At 37.0% G+C, this 12,883-nt stretch overlaps 1 pseudogene; it reads right to left on the bottom strand.

The window, feature by feature from the left end:
• Nucleotides 1-6,229: 6,229 nt before the first annotated feature.
• LOC149285912 (fidgetin pseudogene) lies at nucleotides 6,230-8,461 on the bottom strand (annotated as a pseudogene).
• Nucleotides 8,462-12,883: the final 4,422 nt, after the last annotated feature.

Raw genomic sequence — 12,883 nt, forward strand, 5'->3', positions numbered from 1 at the left:
CTTATTAACAATCTAAAGTTTGATTGGTTAACCATGTTAATTCAGATTTAACAGTCTTTTCCCGCTGTGTTCAGCTTATCAATGTCACAAGGCAGTGCAAAATACTTGAGTGCAATCAACTGCAAGCTTTTTGTTACAAAATAGGAGTATTCCGTGTGTAAGGAATTGTAAAACTGGCATAGATAAAAATGCAACATTAATAATAAATAGTGGGACAATGATAGAATGGTGATAAGAGATAGCAAGTCTTGCTGGCAATACAATTATTTCTAAAGAAATAAAAGATCATGTTCACCACAAAAATGCTTTTATATGTAAAGACTTTGATGCCTTAAATATTTGAAAACCTTTGGAGAGTTCCATTTTTGGTTTTAAGAACATTTTTGCCCTTTATGCTGTCTTTGTTTCAGAAGTATTATGACATGTCTGGTTCTCTAGTATATGCTTTCAAATATTTTAGTATTTTATTTTACCATAAACCTGGCAATCGTTGGGTTTTATGACATTTTTTAAAATGCCAATTTTATTAAGTAGTGCACAAAAATAGATACATATATTGTGTTACGAAAATGATTCGCCATGATGTCAACCATCAGCAACCACTGGCAGGGAGGTTAGGCAAAATGGCAGAAGTGTGAAAAAACAGTTGAAGGTTTGCTAATTTCTCATTGGCTGCAAACACTGTTAAGAACTCTTAGCTTATTGTTCTACTCCTGTAGCTGGGGTTACCGGGCGGAGACATGCAAATGAGAACGCATTTAATCAGTTTTAGTTGGCATCTGTTTAAATAATTTCTCGTATTTTCTTCACATAGGGACAGTCTTTTTTTTGAGGTAGACTGTTCAAATTGAATTACGTATCATTTAAACCAAAACATAACAGAAAAAACAAATGCCGAAAGTAAAATATGTTGAAATGAGGTAGAATTCGTAAAAAACTAAAACAGAAAAATGCATATGAATACTATAAGTAACTAGAACATGAACTATAAAAGTTACTAGGAGCGATGTAAGAGTAGGGAATTTACAATTTTATATTATATTTTCAGTTTTTGGTAGACATGTGAGTTGCCTATTCCTTGTTATAGAATATTGATTGAAATATTCCTAAACTATTCTGTCCTACCCTCAATTTCATTGCCTTTGTTAATTGCAGGGTCTCATACAAATGGGTGATATAGATTTTGTTTGTCTGGGAAAGTGGCGTTTCCAGGTGACTCAAAACTGGAACTCTAAAATTCATTATGTAAGGAAGGACCAACCCTGGCATGTTTTTTTACAAGAAATCTGATTAACCATGCATGATCCAAGCACATATTTTCCAAGAGATGTTCTCTAAGGTTGGCCCTTAACACTGCATAAAACCCACTGAGTGTAAGTTTCCGATCACGCACTGCAATAAATTTCTTAATCTTTTGTTTCCATTTGGAAGAACGTCTAGTTACAATGATTATTATGTAATAATAAGTCTTGGACTTGTGTAATTCTAGGATTCTGTTAGTTCTAAGGAGGAAAAGTGCCATATATGTCAGATAATAACAATCAATTGAAATCTCAAAAGGAAGATTTAAAATATTCAAGTTTCAAAAAACTGTAAAGCTTATTATCAATACCTTTGGTTTAATTTACGTATCTGATTTTCTGGGGCATGCACATGTCATGTACTAATGGAAAGGGTTGGCTAATGTGAAAATCCATTAAGAAATACTCCATAGCCAAATTCAAAGGGATCTCCATTGATCAATTCCTGTCTAAGGTGGACCAGCATTGGCATGAACTTTCAACTTTCTTTCATCATTACAAAATGTGCATGTAATGAAGGAAAAAAACAATTAAAAGAAAAACTAGGAAAAGTAATTGACCAGTGTCTCCTCTAATGTTGATAGCTCCAAGATACTTGTGGAAATATTCACTGTCCCCTAATTTTATCTATAAAAAAATACATGTGTTAATTATTTTGGGGGATATTTTCAGAGCAGTTTGCATTTGATTTACTAAGGTACCTCACTCATCTCCACTTTGTTCCAAAGTTGACCTACCAAAGAGATTACTGACTAGCCTGATTTATCGGAAAAGTTTATCTCAGTGATCACTTTGGTTTAAAAAACAGAGATAAAAATGATATTTAGTCTAAATAAACTTGATATATACTGTGATCTTTTTCAGCTTCGTCAAGGACAGTGGCTTAGATATATGTCCACTGAACAGCAGGCCCTTACACAGGACAGTGCCCAACATAAGTACTTGGCTGTCTGTAATACACATTTTTTATATGGTTCTTTAATAAGAGGTGTCACAAACATATAAATGGTGCACATGTTTACTAGTGTGCACAAAACACACAACCGTGACTTTGATCACCTTTTCCTAAACTGCTTTATTTCTAGTGTTGAAAATTTATTTATGGGTACGTTCTGAGTGGGGAGCTCAATGTTTTGGTTATCCCTTAAAAGTAGAGTTATATATATGAAAGATATTATATATTAACAAAGGTGTTTGTATAAAGAGTTTTTGGGGCTTAACACTGCATTTCTGTAGCCTTTTTTTTAGTGTTATTTATAAAATGCATTCCTAAGGCAGTATTCATCAGCCGTTACTATAGCATTACTACAAGTACTCCCAGGCCTGGAAATATTTTAGATAATGCTTTTAAACTACTATCATGTGTATGTAGTAAATATTGTGGGTCTGGTTGGAATGCACTGCCATTTAAGATTTTAGAAGAAAAGTATGACAATTTTATTTTCTCTAATTCTCCAAAACACAAAGTTATGTCACCCTGCAGTAGTAGTGTGGCAGCGTGCACCATGTGTAAGGGTAGGCAGCTACATGGTTGTAAAGGACGTTTGACTAAATGCCCTAAGCAGCAATCCCACAAGCCCTGTCATGGAGCCTGGTCTTTCCATGTCATTGAGATGTTACCCCTGACTATGTGTGAGCAGCCCTGAAGAGAGACATAAAGAGTGAGTATGTGTGTGTAAGAAATCTGTTTTCTTTTCTCTAAGTATGATAGCCAGGAACATGTGTTTTAATCATGTGGCAGAATCACTAGGTCTCCCTGGAACTCTTGTATGACGTAGTAGGTGCATAATATTTGTACATACTGTATCATATCATTGTAGAGATTGCTATAGAAGGTAAAAGTCACCCTAACCAATATTGTAAAAAAGGTATAAAGACTTGAGGCAAACGTCTTTCCTTTCCTATCCTCTTCTTGCTGCTCCTACCTTATCTTCTACTCTCTTTTTCCAAAATCATTTCAAAAACCTAGAGCCTACAGGACCCAGGTTTCATTATCCTCTTACTAACATCTGTCCTCAATTGGTGCTGTATGTATGTATACTTTGTATAAGAAATAAATCTAAGAAGACATAGAATCTTTGGTTACGGAGCCATTTAGATATTCTGACAAAACAAATATCAGTGTGAGTCTGTGTATTAAGTGTGTGTTAATCTGTGTGTAGTGCTAGCTGACAGCTTTTCCTTGCTACCAGATATCAGATACTCTACAATAATACCCCAATCCCAAGCACAATTAAACCATTTTAATGAAAAGGCAAGCGAGCATCCAACATCAATGAAAAGGTAAAGCCTGTTTTGGTATTTGGGATGATCCTTGTGCCACTGCCAACAATATCCTTTTTTATTGGATGTTTATCATCTATATACTGGTCCTCTCTGTTTATATAGTGATGTTGTATTATTCCCAGAAAAAAAAAACAACTCAGCAGATATTTGCCTTTTGTAACCACCATGTCCCCCTTTTTCCCATTGTGAACGTCTATGAGTGGAATGTTCCAAACCATACATGAGAGAAACAGAAAAATCAGGATTTAGAGAAATTTCTTTGATACGACGCTCAGTGCATTTATTACATCTTAAATTTACATCAAAAACTGCTTCGAAACAGTTTTGTTACTGTCTCTGGTAAAGTAAACAAAACAATACATTCAAAAAGCCAGGCTAGTCTGTCCATGCTGCTTATGATTTGGGATAGTTGTTGTCAATAAATGTCTTTACCCAACATATAAAAACTATCACAAAAGAAGAGTAGCACATGATGAAATAAACAATAAAAGAAAAAAAACATACAAAAAGCAGAGTGAAAGATGGCACAAGCTTAAATAATAACAGCATACCACAGGTATTAGCCTTCAAATAACAAAATTCACAGTGAAGAGCATGGGGAAATATTATTCTAATGACATACAGTATAATTCAGGAAAATGAAGCGAAAGAAAACCAGCAATGACCAATGTGTCCAATATGGGCGGCTGACAGTATGTATAACGGTGTTAAACGTTGGTGAAAAAGAGAAAAACTATACAATAAAGCTAAACATTGAGTTTGGAAAACGGCATTAAGATGTTCTTCAGGGATGTAAAAGTAAATATAATTGTACATTTTAAGAATGTTTGTGTATAGCAACATGTCCCAAGTGTACACCACAATATCCCCAAACTATGGTTTAAAACAAGTAATACATATTTTGGTTGTAATCTGCTGTGTTTTTTTGGCAGCATTGAAAAACATAATATATATGAACTAGTTTATCAGGCCGAAGAATTTAAATAGGCAAACATAATGTTTTTAACGTATGAGTTTATATTTTATACTCATAAAGACAGACGCGCGCGCACACACACATGTATTATATGTATATATATATATATATATATATATATACTCATTCAATGTTCTTGCACTCAACCTCCAAACTATCAAATATTCTCCAGCAGATATTTGGCTGGGTGCAACTAAATCCACAAATGGTTGTTTCTTAATCATTTGGAAATTTGTTTTATATGTTACCTTGCTGGAACTAGGCTATATATAATGCAAAGTCTAATTACATACCACATTACATACATACACTCCCACACTCATACACTATATATATATATATATATATATATATATATATATACTCATATATGTATAAGGTAAACACAGACGTGTTATTATGTTTGTCCACTTATTAATTACTCCAGGCCTATGATAGGTTTGTTCTCTTCAAAACAGGCATTTGACACTTTGTAAATCTAGCCATTTGAGTCGGCTGTGGAAAGAGAATTGTGTGTTCTAAAGTGATGACGTGTTTTCAAATTTCAGATTATTCCAGTTACATCTAATAAATACTGATATGTAAAGAATATTTGCACTTTATGAATATAATTACAGGGATTGTTATAAACAATGGATCTGCTCATTGTGAACCACAGTAGGAAAACTCAGAGTCCCGTATCTCTTCTTGGACTATAACAGCCAATACCGAACTCTGGACGGGTTGGGATTAAGGGTGTTATAGTGCAAGAACAATAGAGAGGCTGCAGTTGCGTTTCACTGTTTCAGTGACCACTTTACCATTCTGTAAATAAACACAGTGTGAAGCCTTTTTTTCCTTTAGAATTAACCAAATACATAAAAAAGTAATTTTCCATACCACTTTCCAATTGTTGAGGTAAACATACAATTTAATATAAAGTAACATTGACACCCACCCCTTTCCCCCTTCTCAGCAGTACATATAGTGCTTTTAACACATTCCTTTGAGGTACTGTACAAATCAATCACGTTCCTGAGTTTTTTGTTTGTTTGTTGGTTTGTTTTTGCAGACAGCACATTAACAGAAATGAACTGCAGAAATTATGGTCCAGATTATATTTTCCCTGTTTACTGTTATGCAGAACAGACAGGTTTGAGGAATACGGTTGCTCACAGAAATGGCAAATCTGGCTTCTCTCGTCTCTCAACTCAACCGTTCATCCCAGTCCAGTAAATTTTTTGAAGTTAAAGCTCTTTATATTAGCACATGCCACCAACGTAATTGTGAGGCAAACAAAATAATCTAATAATAAAAAAACAAAACAAGAAAATAACATAAAAATAACAAAAAGCACCACGTCAGGCACTTGACAGCAACTAAACCTCAAGAACAGCAGAATGGAATCAACAAATAGGGTTTACATCCTTCCAGGTCAACCCACTTCCATTCTGCTTCTTTTTTCGGGAGCTGACTAGCTTGAACGGAATTTAACACCAATGTATGTTCTTTGTCATATATGATTTAATTCTGTAGAACTGATGCGTGTTTCTTTCAAGTCTACCCTGACTCTTCAGATTCAAGGTTATCGTGGATGCCTCGGTACCTTTTATAATTAGGACGCTACCAAAAAGGGAGCTCTATTCCCCATGTCCCTTATGTTTTATGTGCCAATGTTTGAGGATTATCACTGATTGCAACCAAACATTTTGTTCCATTCAATATATGTATCAAGTTCTTTTTGAGATATGCTAGGTTGAATCTTGCAGAATACATTTTCAAAGTCTTGATATGTCACAGGCCTCAACTGGTTGGGCATAATGGCTGAAAGATCTGATGGAGCTATGGCATGGAGAGGACCTACCACGGCTTCCTGACACAAGCGAGCGACATCCAGTCCAGAAAAACCTTCTGTGCGCTGGACTAGGAGTGCAACTTCTTTGTCATTGAGACAGTAATTGTGCTGTGAGAGCAGTTGTATAATAATCTGGTGTCTGGCTGTGCTGTCTGGAAGTGGAATTAAAAGTCTCTTCATGAAATATCTCCTTAGAGATTCATCTATTTCTTCTGGTTTACTTGTGGCACAAATAACAACTATTTGGTCCTCTGGAGAAGAAAGAACGGTGTCTATCTGCATTAGAAATTCTGTTCTCATCCGACTTATTGGACTGTGTTCTTCACTCACATGAGATGAAAGGAGCATATCAACGTCACTAACAAAAATCACCGATGGTTGTCGACACCTTGCCACAAGAAAAGATGCATGGACGATTTTTTCCCCCTCTGTTATCCACTTTGTGACAAGATTTGAGCCAGAAATTTTAAAAAACGTGGCACCAAGTTGACTAGCTATACATCTGCCCAACAGTGTTTTGCCTGTTCCTCTGGGTCCAAATAAAAGAATGCTCCGAGGCAAGGCAGTGAGTCCACTAAAGGCATCAGATCTGATTACAGGCCATAAAACCTCTTCTTTTATGAAAGCCTTTACTAAATCAAGACCAGCAATTTCATCCCAGTCTACTGGATGTCCCTGGTTTATTATTTCATTAGTTACAAGGTCAATGAGGTGCGTGTCTGTGTTCTTCAGCTGTTCGTCCACAGAGTGGTTGGATGAGGTAGCTGTATGAAGACCAGGGCCTTGTAATGGGTGTGGAAGGAGCTGTCTATGCTCGTCACTGTGTTCATTAATTCCAGTGGAGTTGTACTTTCCAAAAGATTCACTTGATCTTGAATTCTTTGAACTGCTGTAAGAAGGTGGTGTTAGAGCTCTTGTGGATTGACTGTTGAATTTTCGTTGTTGATCAGATGCCACTAATTGCTTGGTTGGCTTAAAGGCTAAAGAAGTCTCAGAACCTCTGTCAAAACCATTTCCCCTATTGGAACTGGAAATGCCTGTATCGGACATTCTATACATTGGGCTATGACAATTTCTCTGTTGGCCATAACTATAATTTCCATAACTGGAGTCTATGTCTCCTTGCCCTGCCATGTAGAAAGCCTTTCGTTTTAGTGAACTAGCTGAGCTGTTGGTGAGGGCAGATGGTGCGATTGGTGTCAAACCATGACTCTGATAGCTATATCCTGGTACTGTTGAGGGAGGAAGAGGGGTAGGTGCAGGGATGCCTGAAGGAAGGTAAGCAGAGGGAGGAGGAGCACCTCCAGGGCTATACCCGGACCCAACAGAGGACTGAGGGGGATAACTAGCAGGTGGATAATTGTAACTGGAAAGATTTGAGCCCCCATTGTAACCTGGCACCAGGGCTGGAGGTGGTGGAGGTGGTGGAGGGGGCTGTAAAATTCCAGAACTGTGAAGGGGGGATGGATGGGGAGATGGAAGGGCAGTTGTGGATTGACTGCTGTAACTGGTATGCAAATATGAACCATTATATCCTGTGGCATATTCCTGAGATGGTAGTCCTGAATGAATACTAGGTACCGTGTGACTACCACATGTACTACTAGAATAACTAGGTTCCGTCAGGTTGCTTGCCACTCCAGGGGAACTGCCTATGCTGGCAGAGACATCTGATGGTGGGATAGCTGCTCCCACCCCAGCTTTACTAGCTGCAATAACATCTGTGACACAGTTCATAGAATAAACACTTTCAGAATTCAAAGAGCTCTGCCAAGGTTCGCTTTCATTTTTTCGACCACTGACAAGGCCAGATTGAGCTTCAGTGTAATTACCCAATATAGGTCTCTCCATGGAACCATCCAAGATTCCAGAATACTTTTCTGCGTATTTCTTAAGCAGGTTAGATGCAGTAAGGGCCGAGATGTCATCATTGGCCCATGCATACTGGTATGTACGCTGCAAGTGGCCACGGTATGCTTCAACTTTATGAGCTGGTGACCGTGTAGTTGAAGTTATATCAAAGTGCTGTTCCGGCCACTGTGCGTGCTCCGGCGTCCACTGCATCTTCAAGCCTAAAAGGTAAGGAAACAAAAAAGGGACAAAATACGTTATTTTGATAAACATAAGTAAATATTTGTTATACTTTGCAATCTTTTATAAATAACATGTCATATATTAACAGAATCCATAAAATTAAGAAACAACACAATTGCTTTTTCACCAAACTATTAATTATCTTTACAGTGCCCTTAACACGCAATACACATCTTGGGTAATAATATCGTACTCCACTATTCTGTCTTTCAGATATCAGTTTCAGATTTCTTTTTTTTTTCCCCTCCTCAATCTAAAAATGTGAGACACAGCTGACGGATCACATCTAGGATACCTCTCTTATTTGGTGCTGAACATCTAGTTAGCGTTACATAATGCACAATATGACACAGACACTGCAGGTCATTCCATAATCCAACTCTCATCTAAAGTGGTCCACGACAGTTTCAAATCTGCTTCGTGAAGTGCAACAAGGCAATCTCTAACGCAGCCATCCGTCGCTTTCATCATACAAAGCGTACAACTCGGTATGAATTACAACTGGCTTCTCTCTGCTCCTGAGTTCTGATGTAGAACCTCAGGAACAACATGTGCACACAAAAAAAACATCACTTTTCGGCCGGTTTTCTATTTCTGCTTTTTAGCCTCTAAAGTGCCAAGAAATTAAAAGGACCAATGAATTACCAAAAATGACCCTTCTACGGATAGGCAGCAAGAACTAGGTAAAATAAGTTATAACTAAATCCCATTATCAGGTATTACCACTCTTATGCTGTGGTTTTAATGTCACATTGACTGTAGTGTTTTGTACAGCACCTATTAACTGGTTATGTAGAAATTAACTGATGCTCCCCAAAAATGACTCACATTATTTCTATTATACATAATTAAACTCAAATTACTATTGCCCTTTCATGCTATCAAGGCCTTTTGTGCTTTTAATAATTAAATCATTTTAAGCAGCTATTGTGACATACATTGTAATATCTGTGTATCAAAATAATTTGGGAACCCAATATTTCATTTCGCCCCCAACTAAAAGAAACCCTATTCAAAACACAGTTTGCTAACAGAATGGCACATTCATTCCCTACGGATTTCTTCTTCCCTTGTTTGCAAAATTTCTGCACCAGACCCTGGAAGTTAATTAGCAGGATGATGCTGCACTAATTGTGTTAATTTACAAGATTTTAGTCAAAGAGAATCATGCCAAGCCTGGCACCGCTGTCATGTTTCCGACTTAATGACTTTGAAATACCAAAAACAAGGTGGGAAGGATTGGGGCAATTACACAATAAATGAATTAAACAGCAGGATTCGATTCCTAATATATGTTATTGCAATTGCATTGATGTGCAATTAGGTTTTTTTGCGAACTACATAAAAAAAAAAAAAAATAAAAAGCTAAAGTGCACAAGCAGCGCTTTAGTGTTGCGGAGAGAATCCAGTCTGATGCTTTAAGTAGGCTTCTCATACAGACGTATTTACAGACGTGTACTACTGTTTTGTTTTTTCTTCTTTTTAGTCCAGTATATTCTGTATAGGTGATAAGATGGCTATGGTACAATATGAGACAAACAAGGGTTGGGCTAAAATGGCCAAGCCCTCTGTATAACAAAACTCCTCTGCATGTTGTCCACCCACAAGAACCGAACCACCAGTGGGACGGGGGGGAGTTTTTAGATGGACTCAAACTTGAAATTAGTCCATGTCGGTAGTTTACAAAATAAGAGTAATAAGTTAATGGAGGAGAATATTCACACAGATTTGGACAACAGGAAGTTGCTGGAAAACACATAATGTGGTTTTCTAAACTGCATTATATTAGTTTAGTAAGTACATTAAATTCTTAAATGAAGGATCTGGGGGGAAAAGAAACTCAACGCAAAGGCCCTGTCCTACATGACTTTGACAGATAACTATAATGTAACTATTTGCAGTAAAACACATTTGTTTCACCTTGCATAAGAATCCTCTAATCCTAGTGTTATTTAAAGAGGAAGTGGGGAAAATGATCCGAAAAAGGAGCAAGAACTAAAAAAAGTATTTTGCACAAAGTATCTTGAATCCCAGAGCTGCTTGATTCTGCAATCTTTAAACAAGGCCCCTCTGGGGTCTCTGCTGTCAGGCTGGATGAGGTAGCATCACCAGGATGACACCTCGGCTAGGGCACACGGGTAAGTGCCTGCAAAGAGTCCTGCCGCAAGCAGCCCTGGGAAATAAGCAGAAAGTCAATACTCATGAAGAAGGCTTTTTTCCCATTTTGCACAGATTGTTTAAGCCAAATGTTGTTAGTTAATGGTGTGCTTCAGACTAAATAAGGAATACAGAACCGAGATGAAATAAATCTGTACACGAGCGTACGTTTCTGTATTTGAGATACGGCTGGCAGTGAATTATTGGAGTTGTCAAAGATCATATATTTGAAACTGCCCACAATGACATGAAATAGGAGACCTCAGGTAATATATACATATATCGTGTAAAGTTTAGCTTAGGTAATGTCTTGGCTGACTGATGGGAGTTATAATCAAGCACTATAAAGATCCTGACCTTGGTCAAAATGTGCCATTTACATAAAAACTATATATATATATATATATCCTGTGCTTGAAATTCTGCAAAATTTGTGGAATTTCGTCATTTTAACGTTCTCTTTTTCATCCAATGTCTGTTTGGCCAAGACAGTTGAAGTTGGCCACTGGCAATGTTATTCTGCTGGTCGACTTTTAAAAGATTGTAAGGAAATCCTACAGCCAAGCTGGAATCTGTGACCTTAAGCAGATACATACAAGACAAGAGACAGAAAGCAAATGACTATGTACAAAATCATCAGTACTCAAAATGATCGAAGCTAAAGAATTTCATCTAGTTTGTCTCACAAGGACCAAAAATTCCTAATTCCAAAATCAAGTTTGGCTGATGTGTAGTCAGTGCACGTGAAAATGTAGCGGGTGATAAAATGTCATCCGCCTTCAATAAGCATATGCAAAATTTGCAAAAAAGGTCAAATTAACACACTCACCGCCAGAGGCATCAGCTTTTTCAAAAAGGTTAAGCTGCTAAGTGAAATATCACAAGTGAGAAAATTTGAAATCCAAAAAGGGGATATACACATTAACTGAATGATGTTCACTTACAGGCAATTTCTTGTAAGGTTTTCGGTAAGGTGCAGATAACATTTCTGAGCAGTTTTAATTTAATAAATCACTTTTTTATGGATTCCTGCAAGGTTTGACTTTGGACAATCTTGTTTTCTGATAACTTTGAAGACCTAAATCTTCCATTCTTACTGGCCCAGTGCTGAATTAGGTTAGGGGCATCTAACAGTTTTCAAGCCTAGTGACAGTAATACTTAGCAGATCACTGTTAAGTGAGGCACACTGTTAACTCTTTGAGTGCATTTTAAATTGGGAAACCTTAAAGAATCTATGGGCGAATTAAGTACAAGTCTGACACCCTTTGTATAGGAATTAGCATTCCTGTTATGCAAACCGAGTTTAAACATGACCCTGTTACTCCAATTTCTCCTGAAAATGTGGAAACCTAAAAATGTGGCTGGTATATGCCTCAACCATATACTGTATACGGTGTGTAGGTCGTGAGGATCTATTCCATCCTTTCCCAATGTCTGATCTGGCATTAGTAGAAAGAAAGTCGGTTCTTTCACTACGGTAGTTCCCTGGTCACAAGCAGGGACCTATCTCCAACGAAGGGGGTTCAGCTGGTGCTTACTCAGGCTCAGACTCTCTTGTTTGGGGACATTCAGAATGTGTCTATGTATAAATTAAGAGGAATATGGTCTTATGTACTCATTTGTTTTCCTTGGTGCCAATACGTTATACAAGAACAAAAGCTCTATTTTCTATAATACTTAGGATACAGGTCTATGGAAAGATAGTTCTGGTTTTCAAACGCCAGGAGCAAAGCACAATACATTATCTCTAAACCACTGCTGGTTTCTTATCTGCTTTTTTATTGCCTATAAAAACCTGCACATTTAACCATGCACAAACACAGACCTATAAATGCACATACTTTATATGGGGTTCGTTTTAGCATTCCATCAAGGAAAAGATCAGTTTGAGTACATTTGAAATAAGCTGTACTCAATTTTGACCCAATAGACTGAGCTAACAGGGGTCAAAAAACAAATTTATAGGTCTAATGACTGCAGGCCTTAGTTTTGAATGAACAAGCAATTCAGTATTTTAAGAGTCTTTCAGCATTCAACTTAGTTGCCAAATTTTTTTAAGCCGAGTCATATATATTTACCACAGTTTTATTTAAGATCAAGAAAATGAATAAAAATCTAAATATAAATACAGCTACATTTAAAGATGCCATGTACAGTATGCATATGACAATGTCCTATAAGTATTAACTTTTTATCTGAACATGATAGAACATAGCTAATGCTTTTTTGTGTAT

Source organism: Sceloporus occidentalis, unplaced genomic scaffold (genome assembly GCF_023333645.1).
Source record: "Sceloporus occidentalis isolate IW3139 unplaced genomic scaffold, rSceOcc1.0.p SCAF_74, whole genome shotgun sequence".
NCBI classification, from domain to species: domain Eukaryota; kingdom Metazoa; phylum Chordata; class Lepidosauria; order Squamata; family Phrynosomatidae; genus Sceloporus; species Sceloporus occidentalis.